At 44.8% G+C, this 11,220-nt stretch overlaps 1 long non-coding RNA gene across 3 annotated transcripts; it reads left to right on the top strand.

Annotated features, from left to right (window-relative positions):
• The first annotated feature begins 3,982 nt into the window (after positions 1 to 3,982).
• On the top strand, positions 3,983 to 8,160 carry LOC126998043 (uncharacterized). 3 transcript variants are annotated; one of them, XR_007752610.1, is made up of 5 exons: positions 3,983 to 4,093; positions 6,638 to 6,743; positions 6,886 to 7,171; positions 7,313 to 7,625; positions 7,768 to 8,160. It is a non-coding gene; the product is annotated as an uncharacterized LOC126998043 (long non-coding RNA). The 3 variants fall into 3 exon arrangements; XR_007752609.1 differs by having other exon boundaries at positions 3,990 to 4,093; positions 7,066 to 7,171; XR_007752611.1 differs by having other exon boundaries at positions 3,992 to 4,093; positions 7,066 to 7,171; positions 7,313 to 7,448.
• The last annotated feature ends 3,060 nt before the right edge of the window (positions 8,161 to 11,220 follow it).

Genomic DNA, 11,220 nt, shown 5'->3' with positions numbered 1-11,220 from the left:
TCGTAATCTCAAGTAGGATCTTTAATCTGTGGTCCCATACTTTTTTTACGTTTCAGTTTCAAGGTCTGGGAGAGAATTAACCTTGGATGCTGCGGTCCGGACGTTGCCATGGTAACAAAATCAGTCACTGAGTCATTTCGATGTCAAGTTCACCTGTACTAATTGGTTACACGTGGAGATTCTTCCTTATATGGTCAATCAACACGAACGGAGTCAGCAGGTAACGGAGCAGGAGGGAGATAGAGGTACATATATATAAGTTACCTTACCGCTGTGCCATATCCTCCAGCAGGACGTGGGCAACCATGGACTTCTATCTTCTTCTGTCCCTCGTGGCCCTGATGAACTGTCCACCCGTCATATATTCCCCCGTGCCAGCTTTATCAATCCGTACCCGTACATGTATTTCACTGTCGGTCTTCCTCTCCCTCTGGTTCCCTCCACCATCCCTGTCATTATCAGATTCTCCAGCCCCTCTCTCCTCATTACATGCCCCCAAAAATTCAGTTGTCTCAATCTCCCCGCCCCCATCAGCTCCCTCCTCTCTCCCATATCTCCAATACTTCTTCGTTCGACCTTTATTCTTGCCGTCCACGGGATCTTCATCTTCCTCCTCCACAGCCACATCTCCATCGCCTCCAGCCTATTCACCATCGTCGTTGATATAGTCCAACTTTCCACACCATATACATTGTTGACCACACGAGTTTTTATTAAGCTTTTCAGTGCTTTTATAGAAAACTATAGCAAAATGCGGTCTTTGCTATAGGCTACCTATTCTTTTAATTTCTGTATCACACCTTACATCCTCGGTCACAACACTTCCCAAATAATCAAAGTTCTCTACCCTCTCCACCGTTCGACCTCCACATCGCAGCTCCATTCGTGGTATCTGTGCATTCTTTGACATTACCAACCACTTCGTTTTCTGTACCTACATATTAATTGTCAAACCTTTGGATTCACTTTCTTCTTTTACTCTGTTTAGCATTAATTGTAATTTTTCTTTATTGTCTGTTATCAGCACAGTGTACCTTATGTTATTTACATTACGTCCTCCAATACTTATCCCCTCACATTCTCTGATATTATGCATTATTATTTCTCCATATATATAATGAAAACAAATCCGGTGACATTATACAACCCTGCCTGACACCTCTCTGATGTTCTGCCACTCTCGCCCAGTATTGATAGAGGTAGTATAGTAGTAGTAGTAGTAGTAGTAGTAGTAGTAGTAGTAGTAGTAGTAGTAGTAGTAGTAGTAGGCCTAGTAGTAGTAGTAGTAGTAGGCCTAGTAGTAGTAGTAGTAGTAGTAGTAGTAATAGTAGTAATAGTAGTAGTAGTAGGAGGAGCAGTAGTGCGAGGAGTATGTATAGGAGTAGTAGGTAGGTAGTAGAAATAGTGTAGTGCGGCGACGGCCTGATGAACGAGCCTCCCATAACCCACTTAACCAGTGGGGTACCTCTTTGGCCGACTCGGTAAGGAGTGGCTCTCCCGTCACGCTGGTCGCGGGTTCAATCCTAGTGTGTTTCGATACACGCAGAGAGAGTAATAGAAAAAAGAGAATAGAAAATCTCGTCATTAAAGTAGTAAAGGATTTTTAACATAATTTGCAAGTGATCTTCAATTGCCTAATCTCGTGACCTTTGCTTGGTTCTGCTGATACACAGTCTTACTCATCTTCGTGACTCACTCCATCTTACCAATTTACTCTTCCAGGTCCACTTTGCCCGGTAGATGATAGATAACGAATGAGAGTTCCCAGACATTTATAGGCTATTATCTCTCTCTATCGTTATCGGGACACGTATACCCAAGGCAGCCTCAAAGCAGCCCTTCCTGTCTCACCATCTTCCATTCAGACTTCCCTCTCCCCCATCCCCCCTCCTACCCACCTACCAGGGCGAGGATGGCGACGGCGTGCAGCTCACGTATCCTGCCAGCACTGAAGGAGGCGGTGAGCGTCAGGTCCGCCGGTGAGTGCTGTGCCTCCACCCGCGCCAGCTCCACAGCGGCGCCCTCACCCAGAAACTTGTCCACTTCTTCCACTGTTGGCGGGGTGTAGGAGAGAGGTAGAAAGATTATAGTTGATGAACAGAGAAAATACAGCAGAGTGATTAATACTGAATAAGCTAACTAACAAACAACAAATTAACTGACTGAATAACCAACTTACTAACCACTTAGCTGACTGACTCCCAAGTGAACTATTATTTAACAACTATCTAGTTAACTAAATAGCTTCTCAATAAACACTAGGGGGACGGACCATCTATCCACACACACACACACACACACACACACAGGCTACATACGTACATAATTATATATTCTTTCACCGAGGAGCACGTGCCGGTCGTGGTCCACAGTGACTGAAGCGGTGAGGGTGAGGACTGGCCACCCCAGCGCCACACCTTGTAGCTCCGCCGGTCACGGAAGCCCAGGCACTGTGGAAGGGAGCGGCGCACCCTGCAGAGAGGAGGAGGAGGAGGTTAAAATCTAAGCTTGTAGTGTTGCTAAATGCTAATCGATCATTAAATCAAGAGTAATATTGTATTGAAATATGCAAAGCAATTAAGAATAAATATTACAAGAAATGATGGATTAATTAATGCATTTAGTATTGGTACCTCTACCATGCACGTTACTACTACTACTACTACTACTACTACTACTACTGCTTCTGCTGCTGCTATTACTGCAACATGATTATTACTTATTGTTCATTACTTTACATTAGCGTCTTTATACATTTAATCCTACAATGATTAAAAAAGGAGGGTGGGGAAGCAAAAGATCGTCAACAATACATGAGTATAGGTATATAGCCTGCAGTGCCCGCCGTTCATGTCTCATAGTGGTCATAGTGGTCTCCGCAGCCTACCGTATCGAAGGAGAAGGCGAAGGTATTTTGGTACCACTGCAGGAGGGAGACGCCCCAGTCCCCGCACCACCATGCCGCCCCAGTCCCCGCACCACCATGCCGCCCCAGTCCCACCCCATCACCAGCAGGTACTCCCACCCACTCCAGTCCGGCCTGAACCGAAACACCTTTGCAATGAGATGGAAGAGTTAACACTGTATATAATGGCATCCCCTGGCAATAGTTGATACATCGTGACCTTATTTATGATGTGTCGTGTCCTTCCAGTGATCCTTTGTAATTTACCTTTCTTGTCCCAACATTCCAGGGGGCTTCGTGGTGCAGTGGTTAGCACACTCGGTTCACAACTGAGAGAGCCAGGGTTCGATTCCCAGGCGGAGTGGAAAAATTTGGGCGGCTTTTCCGATACCCTACGCCCCTGTCCACCCAGCAGTGCATGGGTACCAGGTATTAATCGAGGGTTGTGTCCCGTCTCCTGGGATCTGTTTCCTTCTCCTATAATTCCTTCTCCTTCTGTCTCCGGCATATGGCCACAGATGTTGCGCCGACTAAACGAAACTTTCCAACTTTTTCCCCAACATTCCTGATTGTGATTGATTAATTTTAATTCGTTCTTATGTTCATTCTTATGTTCTTATGTTTCTTAGTCGACACATTCTACCTCCCCGCAGCTCATTTTTTTTTTTTTATCCTCAGCTTGATTGATTGATTGATAGTATATTGTTGCAAGTAAACAACAAAGAAGGGAGGAGCATGCCATCCCAACCCCCAGGCAGTACAGCTTGTTTGTATACATTTTAAGAGTTCAATTCCTTCATTCTCCTTTGATTTATCTCATTTTTTTATTTTCGTTTTGTATCCATTCCCAGTTTTTAGTGGTTTCATGGGGGGGGGGGGGGGTAGTGATATTTGTTATGGTTGTGTGGTGAATAATTGATTGATTGATTGATAGTTTATTGTTGCAAGTAAACAACAAAGGAGAAAGGGAGGAGGTAGTTTAATTGTGTATGTTTGGTGGTTCGCTCCCGCTCATGTGTTTCGTTCCCTCTGGATCGCTCGTTTCGGATTCGCTTCGGACGTCTCATTTTACTTCGATCAGTTAGAAGGTGACGTACAGGTAGCTGATACAGAGGTTCAAACTTTCGCAGGCTGCCTTTCCTGCACACACCACGGTCCCCTCGAATCTCTTTCCTTGCGTGTGTCTGGGTAAGAATTGCTTTATAGGTACTCGCGTATACTAAATGTCTTCAGATATTTCTTATTGTTTTACTGTTTCTAAGGAAGTCATGTTCGTGAAGTGACTTGGCTAGGTGTTTTTATATTTAGTATTTTATGTTTAGTGTTTATATTTAGTGCTTTTATATTCATTTGGCCATGTGGTGGGCCCTGGTGAGTTTTTTTTTTGTGGTGGGGCCTGGTGTTTTTTTTTGGTGGGGCCTGGTGTTTTTGTTTTTTTGGTGGGCCCTGGTGTTTTTTGATAGGGCCTGGTGGGTTTTTTGTGGGACCTGGTGTTTTTTTGGTAGGGCCTGGTGTTTTTTTTGTGGGGCCTGGTGTTTTTTTGGTGGGGCCTGGTGTTTTTTTGGTAGGGCCTGGTGTTTTTTTGGTAGGGCCTGGTGTTTTTTTGGTAGGGCCTGGTGTGTTTTTGGTGGGGCATGGTGTTTTTTTGATAGGGGTTGGTGTGTTTTTGGTGGGGCATGGTGGGTTTTTTTGGTGGGACCTGGTGTGTTTTTTGGTGGGCCCTGGTGGGTTTTTTTGGTGGGCCCTGGTGTTTTTTTGGGTGGGCCCTGGTGGGGTTTTTTGGGTGGGGTGTGGTGTTTTTTTTTGGTGGGACCTGGTGGGTTTTCTTGGTGGGCCCTGGTGGGTTTTCTTGGTGGGACCTGGTGGGTTTTCTTGGTGGGACCTGGTGGGTATTTTGGTGGGACCTGGTGGGTATTTTGGTGGGCCCTGGTGTTTTTTTTTTTTTTCGTGGGGCCTGTTTTTTTTTATGCCTAGTGTTTTTTTTTTGTGGCGTGTTTTTTTTTGTGGCGTGTTTTTTTTTGTGGAGCCTGGTGTGTTTTTTTGTGGGGCCTGGTGTGTTTTTTTGGTGGGGCCTGGTGTGTTTTTTTGGTGGGACCTGGTGTATTTTTTTGTGGGGCCTGGTGTGTTTTTTGTGGGACCTGGTGTGTTTTTTGGTGGGACCTGGTGTGTTTTTTGGTACGGCCTGGTGTTTTTTTGTGGGACCTAGTGTGTTTTTCTGGTGGGACCTGGTGTGTTTTTTGGTGGGCCCTGGTGTTTTTTTTTTTGGTGGGACATGGTGGGTTTTTTTTTTTTGGTGGGGCATGGTGGTTTTTTTTTTGGTGGGACCTGGTGTGTTTTTTGGTGGGCCCTGATGTTTTTTTTTTTTTTGGTGGGACCTGGTGGGTTTGTCTTGTCGGACCTGATGTGTATTTTGGTGAGCCCTGGTGGGGTTTTTTGGTGGGGCCTGTTTTTTTTTGTTGCCTAGTGTGTGTTTTGTGGGGCCTGTTTTTTGATGCCTAGTGTTTTTTTGTGGCCTGTTTTTTTTTGGTGGGGCCTGGTGTTTTTTTTTGGTGGGACCTGGTGTATTTTTTTGTGGGGCCTGATGTTTTTTTGTGGGACCTGGTTTTTTTTTTTGTGGGGCCTGGTGTGTTTTTGGTAGGGCCTGGTGTTTTTTTGTGGGACCTGGTGAGTTTTTGGGGGGGACCTGGTGTGTTTTTCTGGTGGGACCTGGTGTGTTTTGTGGTGGGCCCTGGTGGGGGTTTTTTGGTGGGACCTGGTGTTTTTTTTGGTGGGGCATGGTGGTTTTTTTTTTGGTAGGGCATGGTGTTTTTTTTTTTGGTGGGGCATGCTGGTTTTTTTTTGGTGGGGCATGGTGGTTAGGGCATGGTGTGTTTTTTTGGTGGGGCATGGTGGGTTTTTTTTTGGTAGGGCATGGTGTTGTTTTTTTGGTGGGGCATGGTGTTTTTTTTTTGGTAGGGCATGGTGTTTTTTTTGTTTTTTTTGGTGGGGCATGTTTTTTTTTTTGGTGGGGCATGGTTTTTTTTTTTGGTGGGGCATGGTGTTTTTTTTGGGGGGCCTGGTGTTTTTTTTTTTTTTTGGTGGGGCATGTTGTGGGGTTTTGGTGGGCCTTGGTGGGGTTTTTTTGGTTGGATCTGGTGTTTTTTTTTTGGGGGGGGGGGGCATGTTTTTTTTTTTTTGTTGGGGCATGGTGTTTTTTTTGGTGGGACCTGGTGTTTTTTTTGTGGGGCCTGGTGTTTTTTTTTTGTGGGGCCTGGTGTGGTTAATGTTTATAATGGCACCATCTTAGTCAGCACATTCTACCTCCCCGCAGATCATTTTTTTATCCTTAATCACATTTTTTATCATTTTGTATCCATTCCCAGTTTTTAGTAGTTTCATGGAGGGGGGATATATTTGTGTGTTATGGTTGTGTGGTGAATAATTGGTTGATTGATTGATAGCTTATTGTTGCAAGATACGCCGCCTGCCTTTCCTGCAGACACCACCTCGAACCTCTTTCCTTGCGTGTGTCTGGGTCCCTCTATTGTCACTTCGACGGCATGCATACATCTAGAAATTGGAACTATGGTTTTGCTCCATCTCCAACCATCCTCAGGGGTAACAGGTATGTTTGGAAAGCCGCTCCAGCACACCATCACTCAGCCACCGCCTCACAAAGACACTATTTTTAAGTCGTTTCCTTTACTGTTTAGATTTAGTGGTTTTTATATTTATTTAGCCATTTTCTTTCAGGCCCCTCGACAGCATACATCTAGAAATTGGAACTCTGGTTTTGCTCCTTCTCCAACCATCCCTGATACCCTACGCCCATGTCCACCCAGCAGTGAATGGCTACCAGGTATTAATCGGGGGTTGTGTCCCACCTCCTGGGATCTGTTCCCTTCTCCTATAATTCCTTCCCCCTCCTGTCTCTCCGGCATATGACCACAGATGTTGCGCTGACTAAACAAAACTTTCCAACTTTTTCCAACCATCCTCAGGGGTAACAGGTATGTTTGGCCGTGTTTTATAGCGGCGGACGGGATGCGAACCTCTGTGCGCCTGAAAGCCACTCCAGCACGCCACCACTCAGCCACCGCCTCACAAAGACACGGTATTTTTAAGTCTTTTCCTTTACTGTTTAGATTTAGTGGTTTTTATATTTAGCCATTTTCTTTCAGGCCCCTCGATGGCATACATCTAGAAATTGGAACGCAGGTTTTGCTCCTTCTCCAACCATCCCTGATACCCTACGCCCTTGTCCACCCAGCAGTGAATGGCTACCAGGTATTAATCGGGGATTGTGTCCCGTCCCCTGGGATCTGTTCCCTTCTCCTATAATTCCTTCCCCTCCTGTCTCTCTGGCATATGACCACAGATGTTGCGCTGACTAAACAAAACTTTCCAACTTTTTCCAACCATCCTCAGGGGTAACAGGTATGTTTGGCCGTGTATTTTATAGCGGCGGACGGGATGTGAACCTGTGTGCTTCTGAAAGCCACTCCAGCACGCCACCACTCAACCACCGCCTCCCTCTTGCTTAGGGAACAAATCACAATACAAGGTATTTTTAAGTCGTTTCCTTTACTGTTTAGATTTAGTGGTTTTTATATTTATTTAGCCATTTTCTTTCAGGCCCCTCGACGGCATACATCTAGAAATTGGAACTCTGGTTTTGCTCCTTCTCCAACCATCCCTGATACCCTACGCCCTTGTCCACCCAGCAGTGAATGGCTATCAGGTATTAATTGGGGGTTGTGTCCCGTCTCCTGGGATCTGTTCCATTCTCCTATAATTCCTTCCCCCTCCTGTCTCTCTGGCATATGACCACAGATGTTGCACCGACTAAACGAAACTTTCCAACTTTTTCCAACCATCCTCAGGGGTAACAGGTATGTTTGGCCATGTATTTTATAGCGGCGGACGGGATGCGAACCTCTGTGCGCCTGAAAGCCGCTCCAGCACGCCTCCACTCAGCCACCGCCTCCCTCTTGCTTAGGGAACAAATCACAATACAAGGTATTTTTAAGTCTTTAAAGGATTCCTTTACTGTTTAGCATGAGTTCGTGGCGGTTACTTTTATTCCTCGCCAGGTCTGATATTTTCCGGTGTTTCCCTTTTTTTCATGTTTTCCTCGTCACGCTCCTCACCTCAACCTTCGTTTAGGGAGTGACCTCGCTTAGCCTTCCTCTCACCTACCTTAACCTGCCCTAACCTTGCCTGACCCACTTACCTGTTTATTGAATGGCTGTGACTTTTTTAATCACATGTTTACCTGTCTTAATTATTTGAACACTTTGGAATTGATGACATATGTAGTGCGGCGACTATTCCTGATGAACGAGCCTCCCATAACTCACTTAGCCAGTGGGATACCTCTATGACTGACTTGGTAAAGAGTGGCTCTCCCGTCACATTGATCCCGGGATCAATCCCAGCCCAGGCAGCCGGCGAATGCCCTCTCCTGGTCTTGATTAATTTCTCGTGTGTTGTTTCGATACACCCAGAGGTTGGTAGGAAAATAGAGGAAAAAGAGTAAAATAAGCTTGCGGGGCATGACAGTGGTGGCATAGCGGTGGGCATCTGCAGTTCTGTTGAGTTTCCCCGAAGGGGTAACAGGTAGCATGGCCCATGTTCTGGGGGTAATGGAAAATGAGAAGTGTTGGAGGTATGTCTCTATGGGGACATTGTGAAATAGTACACCAAAATGGGTCAGTCTAAAGGTCTCAACACACAGAAATTGATCTACATAGAGGGGAAAGCCGTGTAGTGCGGCGACTATGCCTGATGAACGAGCCTCCACTTAGCCAGTGGGTTACCTCTTTGGCCGACTCGGTAAGGAGTGCTGGCTCTCCCGTCACGTTGGTCGCGGGTTCAATCCCAGCCCAGGCAGCCAGCGAATACCCTCTCCTGGTCTTGATTAATTTCTCATGTGTTGTTTCGATACACGCAGAGGTCGTGTAGGAAAATAGAGGAAAGAGTAAAATAAGCTTGCGGGGCATGACACGTATACCACAGAGTTATATACTCTGTGACGTGGTGGTGGTGGTGGTGGTACGTGATAGTGGTGGTGGTGGTGGTGGTACGTGATGGTGGTGGTGGTACGTGATAGTGGTGGTGGTGGTGGTGGTACATGATGGTGGTGGTACATGATATTGGTGGTGGTGGTGGTGGTGCCCTTACCTTGTCCTTCCCTTGTACACAAAAATTTTCTTTATGTTGCTGTGAAAAAAGATCTGAGCATGTAGTGAAAGTTGAGTGAAAAGTGTAATAGTGGAAAATAGCAAAAGTGCATAGGCAGGCAAATCAGGGAAAGAAAAGGACAGAAAACCTAAGTTCAGGATGAATGCTTAATCTGGCATAATGGTAGTATCGTAACAACTTTGGTGCTGCTGCGATTGGCTATAAACAACATCTATGGCTTTTGAATGGCAAACCTAACTTCCTCTTCAACTGTTCACATTAACCTTTTTGCTGCTGCTGCTATTAACAACTATATATGGTTTCTGCATGACAATATTTGCTGCTACGGCTATTTACAATTTCTACGGATTTGGGTATTGCAACAAACCCATACACTGTTGATCGAAACAACCCCGTAAGCTTTTGTTACAACACCGCACACTTTTGTTACAACCCGTATGCTTTAGAAACAACCCGTATGCTTTCGAAACAACCACGTATGCCTTCAAAACAACCCCGTATGCTGTCATAAGAACTTGTACTCCTTCCTTCCGCTAACGTAAGAAGCCGTATTTATTCTAAGGCTTTCGTAACCACCCGCACTCCTTCCGTTATCGTAAGAACACGTATCGCTCCTTCTGCTGTCATAAGAACCCATACTCCCTCCTCTCGTAACAATCTGCACTGCTTTCGAATAGCGACCCATTTTGTTTTCGGTCCCAACACCTCGAACTGCTTTCATTCAACCCTTTCCACTTCCTACCGCAACAACCCGCACTGCTGCTCCGGCTATCGCAACCCTTACTTCTGCTACCCATGTACTGCCCAGACCTTTAATATACCCCAACTTTAGCATCTCCATTTAAGAGAAGCACTGGGGGGCAGCATGGGCCAAGCAAAAAGTCGTAGGAACTGGCACGCGCTATAGATAAAATCTGCTTTGCGCTGTTGTTCCTCGTACTGTGGCAATGACACGAACAATTCATTTCCTGAACAAATAAAAGAGGATTAGGCCTCCTGGGGACACCTCTTGAGAAAAAAAAAAAAACGCACCAAGACTTTTACCTCAAATCAAGGTGGTGTGGAAATAAAGTCAACACACGAACACACACACAGTACCATACACCCTGTTATGCAGTGTCTTTGCCATACGAAGACACACATATACGGCTGAGAGGGCTGATCCTCGATGATGTACGGTTGAATGTCCGCAGTAAGGGTTATACGTGATGATTTCTATACACAAGTAAATATACCTAACGAAAAATGTTTGATTAAAATGCCTTCTGTTTCCTTAGGGATGATTCTTGATGGCATATGATTGTATGCCTGCAGGAAGGGTTATGCGTGATGATTTCTATACACAAACTAATATATATTACAGGAAAATGAATAAGGTTAGTATATAAGGTCGAAAAGGCTGGTTCTCTACGATGCATGTTTGTATTGCATTCTTTTATACACCCCATGCTTGCAAGAAGGGCTATACGTAATGAAATTTATACACAAGTAATTATACACCACAGGAAATGAAGAATGCAATGTTTGTATAAGGTCAAAAGGGCTGGTTCTTGACAATGTATGTCTGGATTGCATTCTCCCATAAACTCCATGCTTGCTGGAAGGGTTATGCCTTATACGTACTGAAATTTATACAAAAGCAATTATACGTAAGAGGAAAATGATGAATGAGATGGTTGTATAAGGTCAAAAGGGCTGAGTCTCGATGATGTGTGTCTGTGTTGCATTCTTTCATACACTCCATGCTTGCAGGAAGGATTATACGTAATGACTTCTATACACAAACTAATATACATAACAGGGAAATGAAGAATGAGATGTTTGTATGAGGTCAAAAGGGCTGAGTCTCGACGACGTATGTCTGTGTTCCATTCTCCCATATATACACTCCATGCTTGCATAAAGGGCTATATGTACTGAAATTTATAAAAGCAATTATACATAAAAGGAAAATGATGAATAAGATGTTTGTATAAGGTAAAAAGGGATGATTCTCGACGATGTATGTCTGTATTGCATTCTCCCGTACACCATGCTTGCAGGAAGGGTTATACATAATGATTTCTATACAAAGTAATATATGTAACAGGAAAATGAAGAATGAGATGTTTGTAAAGGGTCGAAAGGGCTGA

The sequence above is a fragment of the Eriocheir sinensis genome, chromosome 2 (assembly GCF_024679095.1).
Source record: "Eriocheir sinensis breed Jianghai 21 chromosome 2, ASM2467909v1, whole genome shotgun sequence".
NCBI lineage: Eukaryota > Metazoa > Arthropoda > Malacostraca > Decapoda > Varunidae > Eriocheir > Eriocheir sinensis.
The sequence above is the reverse complement of the archived record's forward strand: the minus strand, read 5'-3'. Positions and strand labels throughout refer to the sequence as shown.